General features: G+C 41.2%; 1 pseudogene; it reads right to left on the bottom strand.

Moving 5' to 3' along the window:
- Positions 1 to 19411: 19411 nt before the first annotated feature.
- LOC128070948 (zinc finger protein 280A-like) lies at positions 19412 to 21655 on the bottom strand (annotated as a pseudogene).
- Positions 21656 to 21934: the final 279 nt, after the last annotated feature.

Raw genomic sequence — 21934 nt, 5'->3', positions numbered from 1 at the left:
ATCCAGTGTTCAAGTTGTGTGACATTCTTCAAGTGCTTCTTTGTGTACACTGGGTCAAAGACATCCAGTAGTTTGTCATTACCCAGTGTTTCAATTATGCAACATGCTTCTGGGTTTCTTCATTCCCTAAGGTCATCACACCAAGTAGTTTCTCACTATCCAGTGTTTCAGGGTTACAGCATCCTTCCAGAGCTTCTTTCTTTCCCTGGGTCAAACATACCAAGTAGCTTGTCCCCATCCACGTTTGAGTTCTGCGAAATGGATCATGTGCTTCTTGTCCACCCTAAATCAAGCATACTCAACAGTTTGTCACCATCCAGTGTTTCATGTTGGTGACAAGGTTCAGATACTACCCATGGACTATGGGTCATATACACCCTGTTGTTTATCACCTCCTGTTTCAGTTTTTTGACATGCATCAATTGCTTCTTGTCCATCCTGGGTCAAACACACCAGTAGTTTAGCAACATCCAATGTTTCAGTACTGTAACATATTTCAAGAATTTTGTCACACACCACCATTCAGAAGTACCCAACGGTTTATCAGCATTCCATGCCTCAGTTCGAGGACTTGCCTCAAGTGCTTCTTCACAACCCTAGACAAAACACACCCAGCAGATTATCACCATCCATTGTTTCAGTCCTGTGGCATGCTTCATGTGCTTCTTCATCCTCTCTAGGTGAAGCACATGCAGTAGCTTATGACCATTTAGTGTTTCCATTTTATGGCATCTTCCAGGACTTTTCCATCCTCACCAGGTCAAACACACTCAAATATTAACACCATCCAATATTTTACTGTGTGACATTCCTCAGGTCTTCCTCATTTTCCAAAGTCTTCTTCATTTTCCAAAGTCAAACTCATCCATAACATTCACCACCTACTGTTTCAGTGCCAAAATGCACTTCAATGGTGTTTTCATTCTCCCCATTTATAGACATTCACTAGTTCATCACCATACAGTGTTGAAGTTCAGTGAAATGCTTCAGGTGCTTCTCCATCTATTCAATGTCAAACTCAGCTGGTAATTATTGACCATTCAAAGTTTCATGTGTGACATGCTTCAAGGGCTTCTCTATTCACCCAGGTCAAACATGCCCAAGATTATTTAAAAGAGAAAGAAAGAAAAAAAAATCAGTCTTTAAGGGGTGTTCAGTTCAGTTCAGTCGCTCATTCATGTCCAACTCTTTGTTATCCCATGAACCACAGCAAGCCAGGCCTCCCTGTTCATCACCCATTCCCATGGGTAACCCAAACCAATGTCCATTGAGTCAGTGATACCATCCATTCATCTCATTTGCTCACATCCCCTTCGCCTCATGCTCTCAGTCTTTCCCAGCATCAGGATGTTTTCACATGAGTCAGCTTTTCACATCAGGTGGCCAAATTATTGGAGTTTCAGCTTCAATGTCAGTCCTTCCAATGAACACTAAGGACTGATTTCCTTTCGGAGGGACTGGTTGGATCTCGTTTCTCATTACGTAGTCTGTCTAGAAGTTAAATAAGCAGGGTGATGATTATACTGCCTTGAGGTACTCCTTTTTCTATCTGGAATCAGTCTGTTGTTCTATTTCCACTTCTTACTGTTGATTTCTGACCTGCATATAGGTTTATCAAGATGCAGGTCTGGTGGTCTGATATTCACATCTCTTTCAAAATTTCTGAACGTTTGTTGTAATCCACACAGTCTAAATCTCAACAAAATAGAAGTAGATCTTCTTCTGGAACTCTCCTCATTTTTCAATGATCCAGCAGATGTTGGCAGTTTAATCTTGGTTCCTCTGCCTTTTCGAAAACCAACTTGAATATGTAGAAGTTCATGGTTGATGTATTGCTGAGGCATGGCTTGGAGAATTTTGAGCATTAATTTAGTAGCATGTGAGATGAATGCAACTGTGCAGTAGTTGCAGAGTTCTTTGGCATTGCCTTTCTCTGGGATTGGAGAGAAAACTGACCTATTCCAGTCCTGTGGCCAGGGGAGAATTTTCCAAATTTGGTGGTATATTGAGTGCAGCCCTTCCATAGCATCATTTTTCAGGATTTGAAGTAGCTCTACTGGAATTCTATCACCTCCACTAGCTTTCTTTGTAGTGATGCTTCCTAAGGCCCACTTCAGTTCACATTCCAGGATGTCTGGCTCTAGGTGATTATCTGGGTCATGAATATTTTTTTGTACAGTTCTTCTGTATATTTTTGCCACATCTTATTAATATCTTCTGCTTCTGTTAGGTCCATACCATTTCTGTCCTTTATTGAGCCTGTCTTTGCATGAAATGTTAGCTTGGTATGTTTAATTATTATTATTATTATTTTAGGAGATCTCTAGTCTTGCCCATTCTATTGTTTTCCTCTATTTCTTTGCTTTATGGGTGTGGCACAATTCAAATGCTTCTTTTCCCACTCTGGTCAGTCATAGCCAATATTTTGTACCAACCAGTGTACAGTGCTGTGACATATGACCAATCTCAATTATTCATTAATGAAGTGAGTATTGAAAACAAAATCCAAGAGTTTGTCAACACACAGTGTGTCATGGCTGGTCCTGAATTCTAGTACTTCTTCATCCACTCAAAATTAACCTAGTCATATATCACCATCCATTTTTTTCAGTACAGTGACATACTTCAAATGCTTCTACATTAACCCTGGGGCAAAATTGCTAGTAATTATAAACAGCCAGTGTTTTAGTTTTGGAGCATAACCCAATGGCTTCTTCATTCTCACCCATAAACCAAACTCTGGTTTGTTACCATCTAGTGAGAAGGCAATGGCACCCCACTCTAGTACTCTTGCCTGGAAAATCCCATGGATGGAGGAGCCTGGTGGGCTGCAGTCCATGGGGTCGCTAAGGGTTGGACACAACTGAGTGACTTCACTTTCACTTTCACTTTCACATATTAGAGAAGGAAATGGCAACCCACTCCAGTGTTCTTGCCTGGATAATCCCAGGGACGAAGGAGCCTGTTGGGCTGCCGTCTATGAGGTTGCATAGACTCAGACACGACTAAAGTGACTTAGCAGTAGCAGTAGCAGTAGCAGTGTTTATATCAAAGAAGACAATGGCACTCCACTCCAGTACTCTTGCCTGGAAAATCCCATGGACTGAGGAGCCTGGTAGGCTGCAGTCCACGGGGTCGCTTGGAGTCAGACACGACTGAGCCACTTCACCTTCACTTTTCACTTTCATGCATTGGAGAAGGAAATGGCAACACACTCCAGTGTTCTTCCCTGGAGAATCCCAGGGACAGGAGAGCCTGGTGGGCTGCCGTCTATGGGATCACACAGAGTCGGAACGACTGAAACGACTTAGCAGCAACAGCAGCAGCAGTGTTTACATACTGTGACATGCTTAAAGAGCTTCCTCAGCCACCCTAGATCTAGACAGTCAGTATTTTATCACCATAATAGCGATTCACTGCTGTGAAATGATTTGAAAATTTGTTGGTCCACACTGAGGCATACACAGCCAGTATTTCATCATCCTCCAGTGTTTCAGGGCTTTGATGAGATTAAATGTGTTCTTGGTCCCACTAACATCAATTTACTCACCATTTATAACTATCTTATTTCACTACTGTGACATAATGCCCACTACTTCATTCATTCCTGTGTCAAACAAACCCAGTAGTTTTTTCCCCATCTAGTGCTAGTGTTCAGTGCTATGAAATGACTCTGGAGCCTCTGTGTCCATCCCAGCTCAAACATAGTCAGTATTCCCCATCAATGCTTCAGTAATGTCCCATGCTTCAAGTGCTTTCTTCATTTACTCTATATCAAGTACATTCAGTCATTTAAAAACATGCAATGTTTCCGTTGCGTGACTTGCCTCAAATGTTTCTCTAATCCACTTGAGCTGAAACATACCCATGTCCATCCAGTGTTTCAGTGCTGTGACATGTTTCAAGTGCTTCTTCTTCTACTCCATGGTAAACACAAGCCATAGTTTATCACCATCAACTGTTTCAGTTCTGTTATATTCTGCAAGGCTTTTCTTTCATATCCTCTGGTTCATCAAGTGTTTAGTTCTGTGATATGTTTCAACTGTTTCTGTACATACCAGTTCATACACACTCATAGATTTATCAGCATCCTGTGTTTTAGGGCTATCACATGGTTAAATGAGGCCCCATCCTATGCCAGGTCAAACACACCCAGTATTGATAAACATCCAGTCTTTCAGCTATGTGATACATTTCAGGTGCTTTATCACCCATTCTTGGAGATACACCCAATAATTTATCAAATTCCAATGTTTCAGTGCTATGAAGTTTTTAAGTGTCTCTGCATCCAAATAGCTCAGGCATTATTAATAGATTATAAACATCACTGTTTCAGGTTTTTGATGGTGGTTGCAGCCATGAAATTAAAAGACGCTTACTCCTTGGAAGAAAAGTTATGACCAACCTAGATAGCATATTAAAAGCGGAGACATTACTTTGCCAACTAAAGTCCGTCTATTCTTTGGGATCTTCTGTGAATTTCCACATTCACCACTCAGCGTCTCACAACCACCAAAATGCTGCGCTGGAAGTGGCTTCAGGCTGCCTTGGGAAAATATGGAAGAGTTCATGGAGGAATTGAACAGGGACCCCCAAGGGCAGGACATGGTGCCTACTGTCACCATATCTGACATTGCTGGACTCGGTCGTTTTCACCCCCTGAAACACCTATGTTCGCTGTTTGCATTTGTGTTCCCATGCTGAGCATATGTGTGTATGCAAATGTGTGTTTATGTTGGCTCTGTGTGTGTGTGTGTGTGTGTGTGTGTGTGTGTGTGTGTATGTCTGGCCCAGGTCAGATGCAGAGATGAAAGCGGCAGGAGAGGAGGTGCTGAGCAACCAGAAGAGGAGTCATGAGGCAACCAGGCAGAAGGTGATTTGTCACTGTATCTCTGCATTGACCCTGCCCAGGATGGGAACGAGGAAAGGATGGCCAGTGATAACTCCAGACTGTGGCTCCAGATATCTGCAATTAGGTCAGATACAAAACACACTCATCAGTTCTACCATGTTGTTGTGTGTGTTTGGACCAGGAAGAGGGGGTTCATGGTCTAAGGGTTCACACAGAGCAAATCACATGGCGTGGGGCTTTGAAACCACTGCCTATGGAGCCCTCAGTGTGTGGGACCATGGGCTGGCCTGTGGAAATCGTGGACGTGGCTATGGCAAGAGCCGGGATGGTGAGGCTAAGGTCCTGCTGAGATGGACAGAGACCTGAAGGAGAAAGAGTCATAGATTGCCTGCTTCACTGGAGACTTGTTTGACACACATGTGAAAAGGACAACTGGGAAGGTCCTGGGCCAGTGCTGCCCTGGATCAGCCCAGCAGCCAGCACATGCCCTTCCTGAGGATGGCACACACTGGCACGATGTGACACAAAACATGAGAAGTGCTAAAGTATGCTGTATCTGAAAAACCACAGGCATCCTAGGAGAGACATGCTGTAAGTGGCATGACTCCAGGCACTTCTAGCCTGCCTCCCTGGTAGTGCCAAAAGAGGAGGAAATCACAAGTGGGTTTACCAGTGTGACCCTCTGCTGGGATATGCCTGTGAGGGAGGGAACAGAGAAAAGGCAAGGGTGGTGGGTTAATTGCATGTCCCAAGGGACCTCAGGAGAGTGGGAGACAAAGAAGCCATGGGGGCAGTTCAGGGCCTGCTGGTTTTCAGGGTCCAGACTCTAGGCAGTAGCGGTCCTGCCAAAGATGCCCCATGGTCCGTGCTGAAAGTTCTGACATGAATTCCTTCTTTTCTCTGAGGTGTTCTCCCTGGCTTTGGGGGCCTGAGGGGCAAAGTTTGCACGTCGCACCTGAGGGAGGATTCTGGTAGTCTTGCTGGAGCAGAATCTTTGATTTTGTCATGGGGGATTTCAACCAGGTGACTCTTTGAGGGACGCTGCCTTCCAGGTGACCGTCTTAGATGCCTCTGGGCCCAACCGGGCACTGGTCACCTTGGCATGTGGGCTGAGTAGGGAAACAGGGATGTGTGACTGTAGGGAGTCCTACCTGGGCCTAATGAGAGCAACTGAAGAGAGCCTTGGCATTTATCAAATCACTGAGGCCTGGGTGGTTCAAGACCTCTTCTTGTTTTTGAGACAGAAAAGCTGCTTTCTGCCCAAGGGAGGCATTAGCTGTGGGCCCAGAAAGTGCAGGTTTCCCAGGGCATCATCTCTTTGGGGACTCCGTGTGCATGGGTAGTGTTAAACAGAAGGGACGATGTGTAGGGATTCCATCTTACTTTTATGGCCTCCGGTATCATTCTTTGTATCGGAAGAGACCCTGTATCCATGTGCACCTGCTTCACAACCTTGGATCAGACCCAGGCCTATCACAGTCTCTGGGGGCTTTTGGAGGCTCAGGCATCTCTTTGACCTTTTCCTGCTACATGGAGATAGCACATGGAGGCACAGGTACACAGGTGCACACAGAAAGCTACACAGATAAGAAGAAGGGGGCTCACTCAGAATGTTGTGGGCTGTAAGGGGTGGTAGGCTAGCAAGAGGGGCACAACGTTGACAAGGAATGGCCTAGAATAGGTGCACACTGAGAAAGCAGTTCTTCAAGTCAGCTGAGCTCAGAGGTCCTTGTTTTCTGGTCCTCTGAAGGAATGCACAGGCAATGGATCAGGCCAACGTGACTGGTACTGTGAAGCTGTCCAAGGTGATGGGAGAATGCAGAAAGCATATGCATGCCATACAATTGTTTATGGCAAGTGCTTCCAACCCGGCCCGCTGCTCTGCATGTCAGTCCCTGTCAACAGCAAATGCCAAGATTCTGTAGCCTTTGAGGATAAGACACAGGATTAGAAATGCATGTGACGTGATTGATGAGCAAGTGAAAAGAAAACCAGGACTAAGAAATGTGGGTGCTTATCAAAATTCATGTTCCTGAAAAAGAAAGCTTATACTTCTGCATATGGACAAGTATTCTCTCAACGATGTTACTGTGTACATGCATACGTTTGTGTACATGTGCATGTAGAAATTTGAGTGCTTAGCAAAATTCATGTTCCTGAAAAAGAAAACTTGTATTTCTACATATGGACAAGTTTCTTCTCAGCAATGTTACTGTGTACATGCGCATGTTTGTGCACATGTGCATGTAGAAATTTGAGTGCTTACCGAAATTCATATTCCTGAAAAGAAATCTTGTACTTCTGCATATGGACAAGTCTCCTCTCAGCGATGGTACTGTGTACATGCGTATGTTTGTGCACATGTGCGCATAGAAATTTGAGTGCTTACCAAAAGTCATGTTCCTGGAAAAGAAAGTTAGTACTTCTGCACATGGACAAGTTTACTCTCAGCGATGTTACTGTGTACATGCGTATGTTTGTGCACATGTGCACGTAGAAATTTGAGTGCTTTCCAAAATTCATGTTCCTGAAAAAGAAAGCTTGTACTTCTGTATATGGACAAGTTTCCTCTCAGGAATGCTACTGTGTACACATGTATGTTGTGCACATGTGCGTGTGGAAATTTGAGTGCTTACAGAAATTCATGTCCCTGGAAAAGAAAGTTTGTACTTCGGCATATGGACAAGTTTCCTCTCAGCGAAGTTGCTGTGTACACACGCATGTTTGTGCACACGTGCGTGTAGAAATTAGAGTGCTTACCAAAATTCATGTTCCTGAAAAAGAAAGCTTGTTCTTCCGCATGGGACAAGTTCCCTCTCAGCGATGATACTGTGTACATGTGCATGATTGTGCACATGAGCATGTAGAAACTTGAGTGCCTGCCAAAATTCATGTTCCTGAAAAAGAAAACTTGTACTTTTGCATTTGGACTACTTTTCTCTCATCGATGTTACTCTGTATATGCATATGTTAGTGCACATATGTACATAGAAATTTGGGTGCTTACCAAAATTCATGTTCCTGAAAAAGAAAGCTTGTCCTTCTGCATAAGGACAAGTTTCCTCTCAGCGATGTTACTGTGTACACGCGCATGTTTGTACACATGTTCACGTAGAAATTTGGGTGCTTACCAAAATTCATGTTCCTGAAAAAGAAAGCTTGTCCTTCTGCATATGGACTACTTTCCTCTCAGTGATGTTCCTCTGTACACCCGCATGTTTGTGCACATGTATTCATACAAATTTGAGTGCTTTCCAAAATTCATGTTTCTGGAAAAGAAAGCTTCTACTTTTGCATATGGACAAGTTTCCTCTCAGCGATGTTACTGTGTACACACGTATGTTTGTGCACATGTGTGCATAAAAGTCCCTATCAGTACGCTTTGAGTATGAGCTATCACAACTGACCTAGCCAGGCGATCGAATTTGGATAGAGAAAACATGAACTTCTTAGGGAAAGGTACATAGTCTCTGGACAGCAGAAGCACTGAAGCCAGGGAATTTATCCCCGTTATCTCACTGAGCGAACACATTCTAAGTAGAATCACAATGGTGCACTAGGATGCCTGGCAGAAAGGAGAGGCAGGAGGAAAGAGCCTGGGGAGTGTGAAGAGGAAAGTCCACTACACCTGCAGTTTATGAAAAGTAGAAAATGTACCTAATGAGCTGGAAGGAGAAACTGTACTTAATTAATTGAGTTATCTAGCTAAGAGGATTTCCATCCAAACAGCCAAAAGTGCTTTCTGGTTTCTTCTTGCTGCCTGTAGTAAAATATAAAGGGAAATTAAAAAAAAAATGTTAAAGATAAAGATTATTTAAAAAAGGAAACACAACTTGCTGATTTGGAAATTTTTCAGTTTGTTAAGATGACAGAAGATGCTAAAATTAATGGTTCTCAAGCAAAATCATATCCAGGGCTTTGAGATAAGGTGGTCTAAATATAACATTTTACACCTCCTAAATGCCAGTTCTTCATATTATTTTTTTTTTAAATTAAGGTGTTCTAAAGATGAGTGTGACTATAAAATTCTTTGTTAAGCCTCAGAAAGCTGGAAGGGGGTGCTTCATGGCTTTATTTAGTCAGGCCAATGCCCTTCAAAGAGTTTATGGGTGTCACTCAGAGATCTTTTCAATCACACAATAAGACTTCTACCAAGGTTCAGGGTGTTATCCCTCAGCTATCTCAGCAGAAAACCAAGGCAGAGTAGACCTTGTTATGAAAACATGTGTGACTGTGGCTTTGGAGTGAGGTGCTTTGCCATGAACACCATTAAGATTATCAGGAGACACATCAAGTTTTTAAGATAACAGATTTCAGTTCAACTCGGACTGAAAGGACCAGCAATAGTACAAAATAAGAACTCTGGACTTCTACCTTCTACAATCTAGAAGCAGGCTAGGGAGACTGTTTCACTGTAACCATATACTAGCCACCTTTCATGCAATGGAATCATGTCAGAGGGCAGAATTAAAAATTCAGAGACTGAAGCCTATGAAGTTTCCAGGCCTTAAGTCCTAAGCAAAGGACTGCCAAAAAGAACCCCGTGTGATTTCAGAACTGCTACTATTGACTCCCATCTCCCCTACCCTTTCTGGAACAGGAGTGTCTATGAAGGTTATCTGTCTGATCCACCACTGTATGTTGGCTATGAAAGTGAGAAGATTAGCTCATCTCTTTTGTTCACAGGTCCTCAGGTCTAGAGGAACTACACTTTTATAATTTGAACAGATGTGTTGGAGAAGACTTGAGAGGCACTTGAACTGCAAGGAGATCAAACCAGTCAATCCTAAAGTAAATCTGTCCTGCATATTCATTGGAAGGACTGATGCTGAAGCAGAAGCTCCAATACTTTGGCTACCTGATGTGAATAACTGACTCACTGGCAAAGACCATGATGTGGGAAAGACTGAAGGTAGGAGACGGGGACAGCAGAGGATGGGATTGTTGAATAGCAGCATCGACTCAATGGATTTGAGTTTGAGCAAGCTCCTGGAGTTGATGGACATGGAAGCCTGCAGTGCTGCAGTCCATGGTGTCGCAAAGAATAGGACACAACTGAGAGACAGAACACTTGAGATACTGTACAAGTTGACCCTGATCCATATCTGGACCTGATTTAGATGACAAGGTCCTGAGCTTCAAGTTAATGCCATAATGGATAAATTATTTGAAAGCACTGGCAGGAAAATGCATTTTGGACACAGAAGTATTTTAACAATTTATGGCCATGTGTGTACCACTTGGTTTTAAATTATGTCCACAAATCCTTTCCTTCTCCCCTTCTCATGTGTGGTGGACTAAGTGGTTCATTTCTAATGTCAGAATATTGTAGAAATGAACAATGTAGTGTCTGATACTCGGTCATAATAGTCACTGCAGCCTCCTTGCTCATCCTCTTGGAGCACTCACTCTAGAAGACAGCTTAGTCGTATCTTGAGAACACTGAGATAACCCAGTAGAGAGACCCATGTGAAAGAACCGACGCTTTCTTCCAACAGCCAGCAAGAAAACTGGTTTCAACAGCTATGTGAGTAAGCCATCTTGGAAGGAAATCCACGAGCCCATGTCAAGGCGTCAGATGATGCCAATCTCATGAGACACTGAGCCAGACCACTCAGCTGAATTACTCCTGGATTCCCAACTTTCAGCAGCAGTATGAGATAATATTGTGTTAAGCTGTTAGTTTGGGGTAATTTGTTATGCAGCAGTAGTCCATTAATGCACTGCCAAATTTGGGCAATGTCTTTATCCAGGGGTGCCTGTCCTTTTAGTCCAATCTAATCCAGAATGTGCTACTTCAGTTTAGAAAACATACCAAACCCTGATCTGACCACCCTCAGTATCAGATCAAATACCTTCTCAGTTCAGTTCAGTCGCTCAGTCGTGTCCGACTCTTTGCGACCCCAAGAATCGCAGCATGCCAGGCTTCCCTGTCCATCACAAACTCATGGAGTTCACTCAGACTCGCGTTCAACGAGTCAGTGATGCCATCCAGCCAATCCCATCCTCTGTCATCCCCTTCTCCTCCTGCCCCCAATCCCTCCCAGCATCAAAGTCTTTTCCAATGAGTCAACACTTCGCATGAGGTGGCCACAGTACTGGAGTTTCAGTTTTAGCATCATTCCTTCCAAAGAAATCCCAGGGCTGATCTCCTTCAGAATGGATTGGTTTGATCTCCTTGCAGCCCAAGGGAATCTCAAGAGTCTTCTCCAACAGCACAATTCAAAAACCAATTCTTTGACATTCAGCCTTCTTCATAGTTGAACTCTCACATCCATACATGACTACTGGAAAAAACCATAGCCTTGACTAGACGGACCTTAGTTGGCAAAGTAATGTCTCTTCTTTTGAATATGCTATCTAGGTTGGTCATAACTTTTCACTCATCTGAATATCTTATCAGCCTAGCCTAGCCTCAGCAATGATCCTCTCAGTTGAGCCAGAATCCACCCTCACCCTTAGGGTCCTCTTAAAATTTCCATCCACTGACACACACTCTGTTGTTGTTGTCCATTGGTTTTCAGTCTCCCAGTCTCTCTTTGCAATTCCACGGACCTACCTTGTTCCTTAGCTATAAATCCCAGCTGCACCCGTGCTGGAGTCAGATATAAGCTCAATCTCTCTCCCATATTATAATACCCCACTGTTGTACTCTTACCTTGAATAAAGTTTTTTGTACCACCTTTAGTAAGTGTGATGGATATTTTTTAACATTTCCCAGTTCTGTTAGTATGGATTATTCTCAAAGAAATATAGTTTTATATATTTACTCTTTATACTATATTTATCTGGGGGAATAAATTTCTAGAATTAAAACATTTCACGTTTTTACCATACAAACAAAATATATTTTAAAATATATTAACATATTCTAAAAAAAATGTAATAATCTGAAAAGGAATTGTATATAGACATGTCAGTGTATATACACACATACCCTCAGAGCTCCAAGGAAAACTTAGTTGTCAATAAATTATACATGAAAACATTCAGCATGCAAATAGTGAAATATTTGGAATTAACTTGCCAAAAATCAGAGACAATGAAATTTTAATTTAAAAAAATGTATACATAAAAATATTAAAGTGAAATAAAGTAAAAATTAAAAAAAACGAAAAAAAAATTGGGGATTCAGACAAAATTGCTATATAAAGGCAGGTGAAGCCCTAAACCCTCTTTGAAAAAAAGAAAAAGAAAAAGAAAAGAAATCCTCAGTATCATGTAATAACCTATAATGGAAAAGAACCCACAAAACAATAGATATGTATCTGCATAACAAAATCACTCTGATATACATATGAAACTCAACATTATAAATCAACTATATTTAAAGAAATAAATGGTAAAGAAAGCGTTTAAAATACAAGACTATAAAGAAAAAAAAAATCCTACAGAAAGTAGAAGGTATATATGAATTGAAACAAAAATAGAAAACAACAGAAATAAAACTTGTTGGGAGAATAAAATAAGAGCTGCTTCTGGGAAAAAGAAAATCAGAAACATTGATACAACTGTGGAAAATCTAATAAGGGGACAAGGAGGTTAATTCCAATACTAGAAATGAGAAATGGAATGGTATTCTGAGAGGACAGTATTCAACTCTGAGTGGAATTACTTTTGTTTCAGGAAAGGTCCAGCCAAGCAAAAATCTGGGAAAAGAAAGGGAAGGAAAGAAAGAGGAAGAGGGACAGGGGAAGAAAGGAGGAAAATGAAAGGAAGGGAGAAAGAAAGAAAAGTAAATGCCTCAACAAATGTTGTAAACTATCCAATAAAACAATTCTCTTTAAGATTTAAAAAACAGAAATGGAAGTTTATTAAGCCAGATACTCATTGCTTTTGATGTACTCAGAAAATAAAATCCATTTACACATCACTGTTTAGAAGTCCTGGAGAACACAATATGATTATTTTAAAAAATATAAATAAATAAAAAAAATGCCATGTTATTTGAAAAAATTAAGACAGCAGAAATTGATGCTTTTGAACTGTGGTGTTGGAGAAGACTCTTGAGAGTCCCTTGGACTGCAAGGAGATCCAACCAGTCCATTCCGAAGGAGATCAACCCTGGGATTTCTTTGGAAGGAATGGTGCTGAAGTTGAAACTCCAGTACTTCGGCCACCTCATGTGAAGACTTGACTCATTGGAAAAGACTTTGATGCTCGGAGGGATTTGGGGCAGGAGGAGAAGGGGACGGCCGAGGATGAGATGGCTGGATGGCCTCACTGACTCGATGGACGCGACTCTGAGTGCATTCCAGGAGGTGGTGATGGACAGGGAGGCCTGGCGTGCTGCAATTCATGGGTCGCAAAGTGTCGGACACGACGGATCAACTAGACTGAACTGAACTGATAGTGAGCTGAGAATGAGCTTTACTTTTTCTTCTTCTTCTTCTTTTTTTTTTTTTTTTTTTTAACTTTAGAGCCTTACACTTTTAATGGCTGAGGAAAGCAGAAAAGAATATTATTTGCTAACATGAAAACTGTGTGAAATTCAATTTTGGAGTCCTTAAAGTTGGAACAGGGACTTGCCAGTTTCTTTCGTTATTATCTATGGCTGAAAACTTGATTAATCGCAAATGATTATATTTGCAAAGCCTAAAATATTTCTTTTTTGGTCCTTTAGAGAGTCCTCTTAAAATGTCCTGTTCTTCTGGAAGTCTCCTAGTAGTCATATGGGAGAATAAAGTTTTGGTTTTGTTACAATATTTTCTTCTCTATTATATTCCTTTTTCATTCTTTTCTAATTTCATTCCTTCTTATCGCTATAAGTTTGTTCTGTCATCTTTACAACTTTTTGAGATAACTATTTGTAACTCTCATTTCTCATATCTAATGCTATAAATTTACCTCAATTTGTTGTTGTTGTTCAGCCCCTCAGTCATGTTGGACTCTTTGCAACGCCATGGACTGCATGCAGCACACCAGGCTTCCCTGTCCTTCACTGTCTCCTGGAGTTTGCTCAAACTCTTGTCCATTGAGTTGGTGATACCATCCATACATCTCATCCTTCGTTGCCCACTTCTTCTCCTGCCGTTAGTCTTTCCCAGCATAAAGGTCTTTTCCAATGACTTGGCTTTTCACATCAGGTGTCCAAACTCTTGGGTCTTCAGCTTCAAAATCAGTCCTTCCAGTGAATATTCAGAGTTGATTTCCCTTAGGATTGACTGGTTGGATCTTGCTGTCCAAGGGACTCTTGAGAGTCTTCTCCAACACCACAGTTCAAAAGCATCAAATCTTCAGCACTCAGCCTTCTTTATGATCCAACCATCCCATCCATACATGACTGCTGGAAAAACCATAGCTGTGACTAGATTGACATTGTTAGCAAAGAAATGTCTCTGCTTTTTAATATGCTGTCTAGGTTTGTCATAGCTTTTCTTCCAAGGGGCACATATCTTTTAAGCTCATGGTTGCAGTCACCATCCACAATCATTTTAGACCCCAAGAAAATAAAGTCTGTTGCTGTTTCCATTGTTTCTCTGTACAAATTTATCCGTGTCCCACAATTTTTGCTGAATAGAATGTTCATTATCATTCACTTCCAAGTATATCCTAATATTCTCTTCTAAAGACAAGACTATATATTGTATGGGCTTTCCTGGTCACTCAACTGGTAAATCACTTTCCAGCCAATGCAGGAGACACAAGAGGCCTGGGTTTGATTCCAGGTCAGGAAGATCCCCTGGAGAAAATAATGGCAATCTGCTCCAGTAGTCTTGCATGAAAATTCCATGGAGATATATATTATGTATTAATATAGTTATTGATATTTTCCAAATGAAGGCATTTAAAAAGATGTTTCTTTGTCAATTTGTCATTATTGCATTATAGTCAGATGACACAGTCTAAAGATTATTGATCCTTTGTATTTGAAGATTTCCATTCAGTTAAGTCATACTTTAGATTTCCATCTCAGTGAAGTCAAAATGAAGTGGGTGTTATGTAGAGAAAATACTTGCAATGTCTAAAATGTGTATATGTGAAATAACCTCCTTTATTCCAGCATCTTTCAGTAGGGTACCTTTAACTAAGTTCCAGGTTTTATTCAAATTTTACCAGTTTTTCCAAAAATGTTCTTTCCCAGTTTCATATTCCCATATAGGATACTGAACTGCATGAGGATATATAGCAAAAAGCTATAGATACCTCCCTTAGCTTACTCTGGTCTATAGCAGTTTCTTAAAGTTTCCTTGTATTTCATGACTTTTGACAATTTTCAGGAGTCCTTCAGGGACAGGTATTTTGCAGAATGACTCTCTCTATGGGTTTGGTATGTTTCCTGATTGCCCTGGGGTTTATATAATTTTAGAACTATACCTCCAAGGGAAAATATCTTTTTCATCACTTACCATCAAGGATTTATATTATCAATATGACTTACCACTAGTTCCTCTGCCATAAAGTTGTGTCCTTCCTGCTTACATATTCTGTTCTTTGGAAACAAGTCACTAAAGCCAGCCTACACTTAGGGAGGGGCATGGAATCTCATCTTGAGGACAATATCTAAGAGACACAAACATTACTGAGTATACAAGTTAACTGAAACTCATTTATAAGGAAGATCTGGTTCTTCTAGCCATATATTTTACTCTTAAAGTAATTAAATTAAAATAAAAACTTAAAAGGTTTTCCAGTTGGTGCTGTGGTAAAGAACTTTCCTGCAAGTACAGGAGACGTAGAAGACATGGGTTCAACCCCTGTGTCAGGAAGATCCCCTGGAAAGGGAAATGGCAACCCACTCCAGTATTATTGCCTGGAGAATCCCATGGACAGAGGAGTCTGGTGTGCTACACTGATGGGGTTACAAAAGTTGGACAAATTGATGCAGCTGAACACACACAAAGATTTAATACCTCAGTCACACTAGCTACATTTTAACATTTCCAAAGTGGCATGTTAGACAAGTACAGAGAAAACATTTTCATTGAGAATTCCTTAGTGATATGATTGTTAGGGATTTGTGCTTCCACTTCAGGGGGCAGAGATTCAATCCCTGGTTGAAGATCTAAGATCCCTTAATCCTCATAGCAAGGCTAAAAAAGAAAAAAAAATCCTACCATGATAAAGGATATAAACAGGTTGCCTCATAGAAGAGAAAAATGTGCATTTATATATGTGAAAAGCTGATCGTCCTTATTAAGGAATATATGTAATAATTAAAACTTTTCTATACCTGCAGAAATGTCTGTGATTAGCACTGACTTCAGTCATTGTTTGGCCAATCTTTCTTCTTTTCAAATATAATGCACATTAACACATGAAACTGCTTTAGTTCTGTCTCTAAAATTTGCTATTTTCACTATCATTCAGTTCAAATAATGTTTTTCCCATAACAATTTCTCTTAGGAGCAATAAGTTATTTAGGTTCAGAAGCAGGAGAAGGAGGAGTCTAAACCACAATATTAAAGAGGCTTGTGAATTACAGACGTGACACTTTTGCACTTTGGGTTCCTGGCAATCCTTACTCTATCCTCACCCTGTTTGCAGTGATATTGCTTCGTTTTCAAACTTTGTGAGTTCTGTTCTCCTCAGTTATCTTTCTGTATTTTTGTTTGGTCATACCACAGTACCTGGGGGATCTTAGTTCCACAACCAGGTGTTGAACCCTGGCCATTGACAGTGAAATCATCAAGTCCTAACCACTGAACCAACAGGGAATTCTCATATATTTTTCTTTCTTTCTTTCAAATATTTATTCATTTACTTGGCTGCGGTTGTTTTCAGTTCCAGCACAAGGGCTTTTCAATCTTCATTGTAGCATGTGGGAGCAGGAATTTAAATTGTCACACACGGTATTTTAAGTTGCAGTATGTGGGATCTAATACCCCGACCAGGGGATGAACTTGGATGCCCTAATTTGGGAGCACCGAGTATTTCCAATGGACTACTGGGATGTCCTTCCCATGATCGAACCCAGGTCTCCCACATTACAAGTGAATTCTTTACTGTCTGAACCACCATAGCTTTGACTTTAAGAACTTTGGTCAGCAGAGTGATGCCTTAGTTTTGTGTGTATATGTGTGTGTGTGTTTAAATGCTGTCTATGTTTGCCATAGCTTTTCTTCTAAGGAGCTAGCTTCTTTTAATTTTATGGCTACATTCACCATCCATAGTGATTTTGGAGTCCAAGGAAATAAAATCTGCTGTTATTTTCAATTTTTCACCATTGTTTGCCATAAAGTGATCGGACCAGATGTCGTGATCTTCATTTTTTGAATGTTGAGTTTTAAGCCAGTCTTTTCAATCTCCTCTTTCACCATCACCAAGAGGCTCTTCATTTTCTGCCATTAGGGTGGCATCATCTGCTTATCTGAGGTTGTCACTATTTCTCCCAGCAATCTTAATTCCAGATTGTGCTTCATCCAGCCCAGTGTTTTTCATGATGTACTCTGCATTTAAGTTTAATAAGCAAGGCAACAGTATTTAATCCTGATGTACTCCTTTCCCTATTTGCAACCAGTCCCTTGTTCCATGTCCAGTTCTACCTGTTGCTTCTTGACTTGCATACAGATTTCTCAGGAGGCAGGTCAGATGGTCTGGTATTCCCATCTCTTTAAGAATTTTCCAAAGTTTGTTGTGATTCATACAGTCAAAGGTCTCATCACTTCATCGAAAATAGATGATGAAACAGTGGAAACAGTGACAGACATTTTCTTGAGCTCCAAAATCACTGCAGATGGTAACAGCGGCCACGAAATTAAAAGATGCTTGCTCCTGGGAAGAAAAGCTGTGACAAATCTAGAAAGCATATGAAAAAGCAGAGACATTACTTTGCCAACAAAGGTCCATGTAGTCCAGGCTATTGTTCTTCCACTAGTCATGTATGGATGTGAGAGTTGGAGCATAAAAATCGCTGAGCGCCAAAGAACTGATGGTTTTGAATTGTGGTGTTGATGATTATTCTTGAGTTTCTCTTGGACTGGCAGCAAGATCAAGCCAGTCAATCCTACAGGAAATCAACACTGAATATGCACTGTAAGGAATGATACTGAAAGTGAAGCTCCAATACTTTGACCACCTTATGGGGAGAGCTGACTCATTAGAATACACCCTAATGCTGGAAAAGATTGAAGGAAGGAGGAGGAGGGGATGACAGAGAATGAGATAGTTGGATGACATCACAGACTAAATGGATTTGAGATTGAGCAAGCTCCAGGGGATGGTAAAGGACAGAGAAGCCTGGTGTGCCGCAGTCCATGGGATCACAAATAGTGAACACGACTGCCCAACAGCAAATTATTGTTCGTCTTGCTTGATGTTTTTCTTGTTTCTGCAGTTTTTTACTTCTAATTAAATTTGTTCTTTGAAACTTATGGAAAGTCTAGTACCTAAAGCTTTTCTACAAATAAGAGACAAGGTACATTGGTGGGGGTTGGGCAGGGGATGGTCTATCACTGGGAAAGCTCTGCAGGGTCCTGCGCAGTTATATGATGAAACAGACTGACAATGTCAAGTGTTCAGTAGAAATGGAAATGCCAATATGCTAGTGGGAATACACATTGCTTCAATCAGTTTGAAAAAAGCATTTAACTGTATCTGCATATTAGAATGGCTCAGTCAGTAACATCTGCATGCAATGGAGCAGACCTTGGTTTGAACCCTGGGTCAGGAAAATCCTCTGGAGAAGAAAATGCCAACCCATTGTTGTATTCTTGCCTGGGAAATCCTATGGAGAGTGGAGCCTGGTTGGCTAGGTTCTATTGGGGTTGTAATAGTTAAATACCACTTAGCAACTAAACCACTACCACATGCGTTATCAGAAAATCTCATGTCTAGACGTATAGATATAGCTATCCTCGAGAAATTACAGTGAAAGACAAACAGGTTCATAAGCAGCTCATTCAAAAATGCAAAATAAAAGCCACAAAATTCAGGCACAGTAAAATGGACATAGAAGACTATGCCCATTCATCTGAGGGAATAGTACCCGGCTATGAAAAAGAATTTTCCACAGCTACATACAATAAGAATGCATCTCACTTATTTAAAGGGAAACCAAGACTAGGGGAGCAGAGAGTCTATTGTGTCAATCTATTTATTTAAAATTTGAAACAAAGAAAAATGAATCCCTGGTGCTAGAGGTCAGATAATTGGTTACTTTGGGGGGCAAAGTGTGGCCAGGAAGGAGCATGGAGATTTCAAAGCTACGTGATAGTACAGAGATGAAACACATACAATCTCAGTTACAGTAAAGCCAGACTTAATTTACGTGGGCTCCAAAATAACTGTAGATTGTTACTGATGCTGTGAAATTAAAAGATGCTCACTCCTTGGAAGAAAAGTTTTGAAAATCTTTGGACTCCTGATGGGAAGAGTCAACTCATTTGGAAAAATACTTGATACTGGGAAATATTGAAGGCAGGAGCAGAAGGCATGGCAGAGGATGAGATAGTTGGATGAAATCAGCAATCCAATGGAATGAGTTTGAGCAAGCTTCAGGAGATGGTGATGGACAGGAAAGCCTGGCATACTGAAGTTCATAGTCACAGGGAGTCACACACGACTGAGCTACTGAACAACAAAAGCCAGGCAGGATCTTTATATACAGCTGGCTGAACCTCAATAGGGCTTTTTTGAATTTCTGGAGGTGGGTAGAACATAATTCTTTAGCCAGATCCCTTGCTGCAACACGTCTGGAATATTTTGTGTTCGTAGACAATCTTCTTTGCAATTATTCTGGGTGGTGCTTTGGAGTCAGTGTTCCTCACAATGATGGATGCTGTCTCTCTCAGTCCCAGCTGAACTGAACTTTTTTTTTTTTAACTTTGAACTTTTTATTTAAACTTTTAAAATTTGAACACTTTTAAAATTTTAAATTAAATTTTTTGTATAGTTTTTTTTAGTATTATTTATTTTTTTAATTTTAAAATCTTTAATTCTTACATGTGTTCCCAAACATGAACCCCCCTCCCACCTCCTTCCCCATAACATCTCTGTGGGTCATCCCCATGCACCAGCCCCAAGCATGCTGTATCCTGCATCAGACATAGACTAGCGATTCAATTCTTACATGATAGTATACATGATAGAATGCCATTCTCCCATATCATCCCACCCTCCCCCTCTCCCTCTGAGTCCAAAAGTCCATTATACACAGCTGCGTCTTTTTTCCTGTCTTGCATACAGTGTCATCATTGCCATCTTTCTAAATTCCATATATATGTGTTAGTATACTGTATTGGTGTTTTTCTTTCTGGCTTACTTCACTCTGTATAATCGGCTCCAGTTTCATCCATCTCATCAGAACCGATTCAAATGAATTCTTTTTAACGGCTGAGTAATACTCCATTGTGAACTGAACTTTGGATCATGACCTCTTGTTTCAGGAGGCAACCCTCACAATTGCTCTGGCTTTTTGAATGACTGATGATTCTTGGTTTGGTTTTCTGTATTTTCCTTCAGGTTCAAACACTGTAAGCCAGCACTTGGAATATGGAAAGACCCTCCTGTTCCAGTGCCTCCAAGCGTGATTTACGAAGGATGTAACTAGTTTGAAAATTTCGAGGCAAAACAGACAAATTATTCATGTTTCCATGCCACATTCTAAATATGCCTCTACATTGCCAAAGGCTACAATCTGTAATTGCAAACACGTCACACATAGGGCATTTTGCCTGGTTTGTGACTGTACTTCATGTGCTGTAAGAAAACCTGATCTGTTTTGAAGGACAATTCACAGATATTACAGACCGTGGAGGCTCCCAGGAAGCATGGACACTTTCAGTGTGACACTGCAGCTTGGAAGGGGCTGGGAAACTGGGGGTGGCAGTGCTGGCAGGTAGTTTGGATTTCCCCAGCTGTCATCCTTCTGCCTCTCAGGCTCTAGATGGTTCCTCAAGGTGGGTCATAAACTTGACATAGTTTAGAACTCTCAAGCACCTGAGGCATTTAAAGGCTGTGTGAGTCTTCTGTTCTTGGTGCCATCTCTTGTATGCTGCCATAGTAAAAAGGCATCAAATAACGTGGTCAGGTTTACTTTCATGGGAATCAACAGTCTTACTCTGATTTGCAAGAGTCAAAAAGTCAATTTTCTCCAGCCCTTACAAACTACATGTTCTTCTGGATTCATAAGACTGAAGCATACCTGGTCATTGGCATGAAGTCCATGAAAATGATGCCCCACCATGAACATGGCTCAGTGAAGTCGGGGAATCTTCCAAGGTCATAATCATGTTTTTCCAGGAGAGATACCTGGAGGGCCATGGTGGAAGCAGGTCCCCCTAGGATTCCATCACTGAGTTTGGGTCTTTTGGGATTCCCACTGTTAAATTTCACATCTGAAGTGGGACACCACTTTGAATTAAGAGGGCTTTCATCCTTGCCTCCTAATGAGAGAACAGCTCCAGAGAGACAGTGAGGACGCAGAGAGAGCAATTCTGAATTGTGAAGGACAGTTTCCGAAGAGCGCGTTTTATATTCAGGTTTAGATGAAGGCTCAGAAATAATAGAACTGCCTCTTCCTCCCCATGCAGACTGAGAAACTGGTGATATGGCAACTGGCTCTGATGTTGGGGTCCTAAGATTTGCAGGTTGCAACGTGCAGGAGGGATCTGGACTCACATGGCCCTTCGTTCTCCTTGAAGATGTGTCCCTGGTCACTCTGTTCAAAATGTTAGAAATGACTCGCTTTGAAGTTGATATCACTCTGACAAAGATGGTTTCAGCATCCTCACTGACGTGCTCCACTCCAACAAAAATGACCTCAGCATCTTGATTCTCCTTATCTCCGGATTTGGATGCAGCAGTCTTTTTCATGGGTTGTGGTGGTGCTTGTGCTTCCTCACACAGAAAGAGATGGGCCATTTTGCAATCACTTTTGGCTTCAAGTGGCCCCTGCTAGTGTTTTTTCCACCTGAAAGCAATCACCAGATAAGGTCATTCCCTCTGATCTCAGGTGTCACTCTCTGTGGTTTCAGTTAACCCTCAGTTGTTCACCGAGAATATTAAATGGAAAGCTCCAGAAATATATAACTCATGCATATTTAACTGCAGGCCATTCTGAGGAGTGTGATGGGAATCTCACATCATCCTGCTTCCTCCTGTCCAGAATGTGAATCGCTCCTTACTCCTGCACATCCCAAA

The sequence above is a fragment of the Budorcas taxicolor genome, chromosome Y (genome assembly GCF_023091745.1).
Source record: "Budorcas taxicolor isolate Tak-1 chromosome Y, Takin1.1, whole genome shotgun sequence".
In the NCBI taxonomy this organism is placed as follows: Eukaryota; Metazoa; Chordata; class Mammalia; order Artiodactyla; family Bovidae; genus Budorcas; species Budorcas taxicolor.
This window is presented reverse-complemented; position numbering and strand designations above follow the sequence as displayed.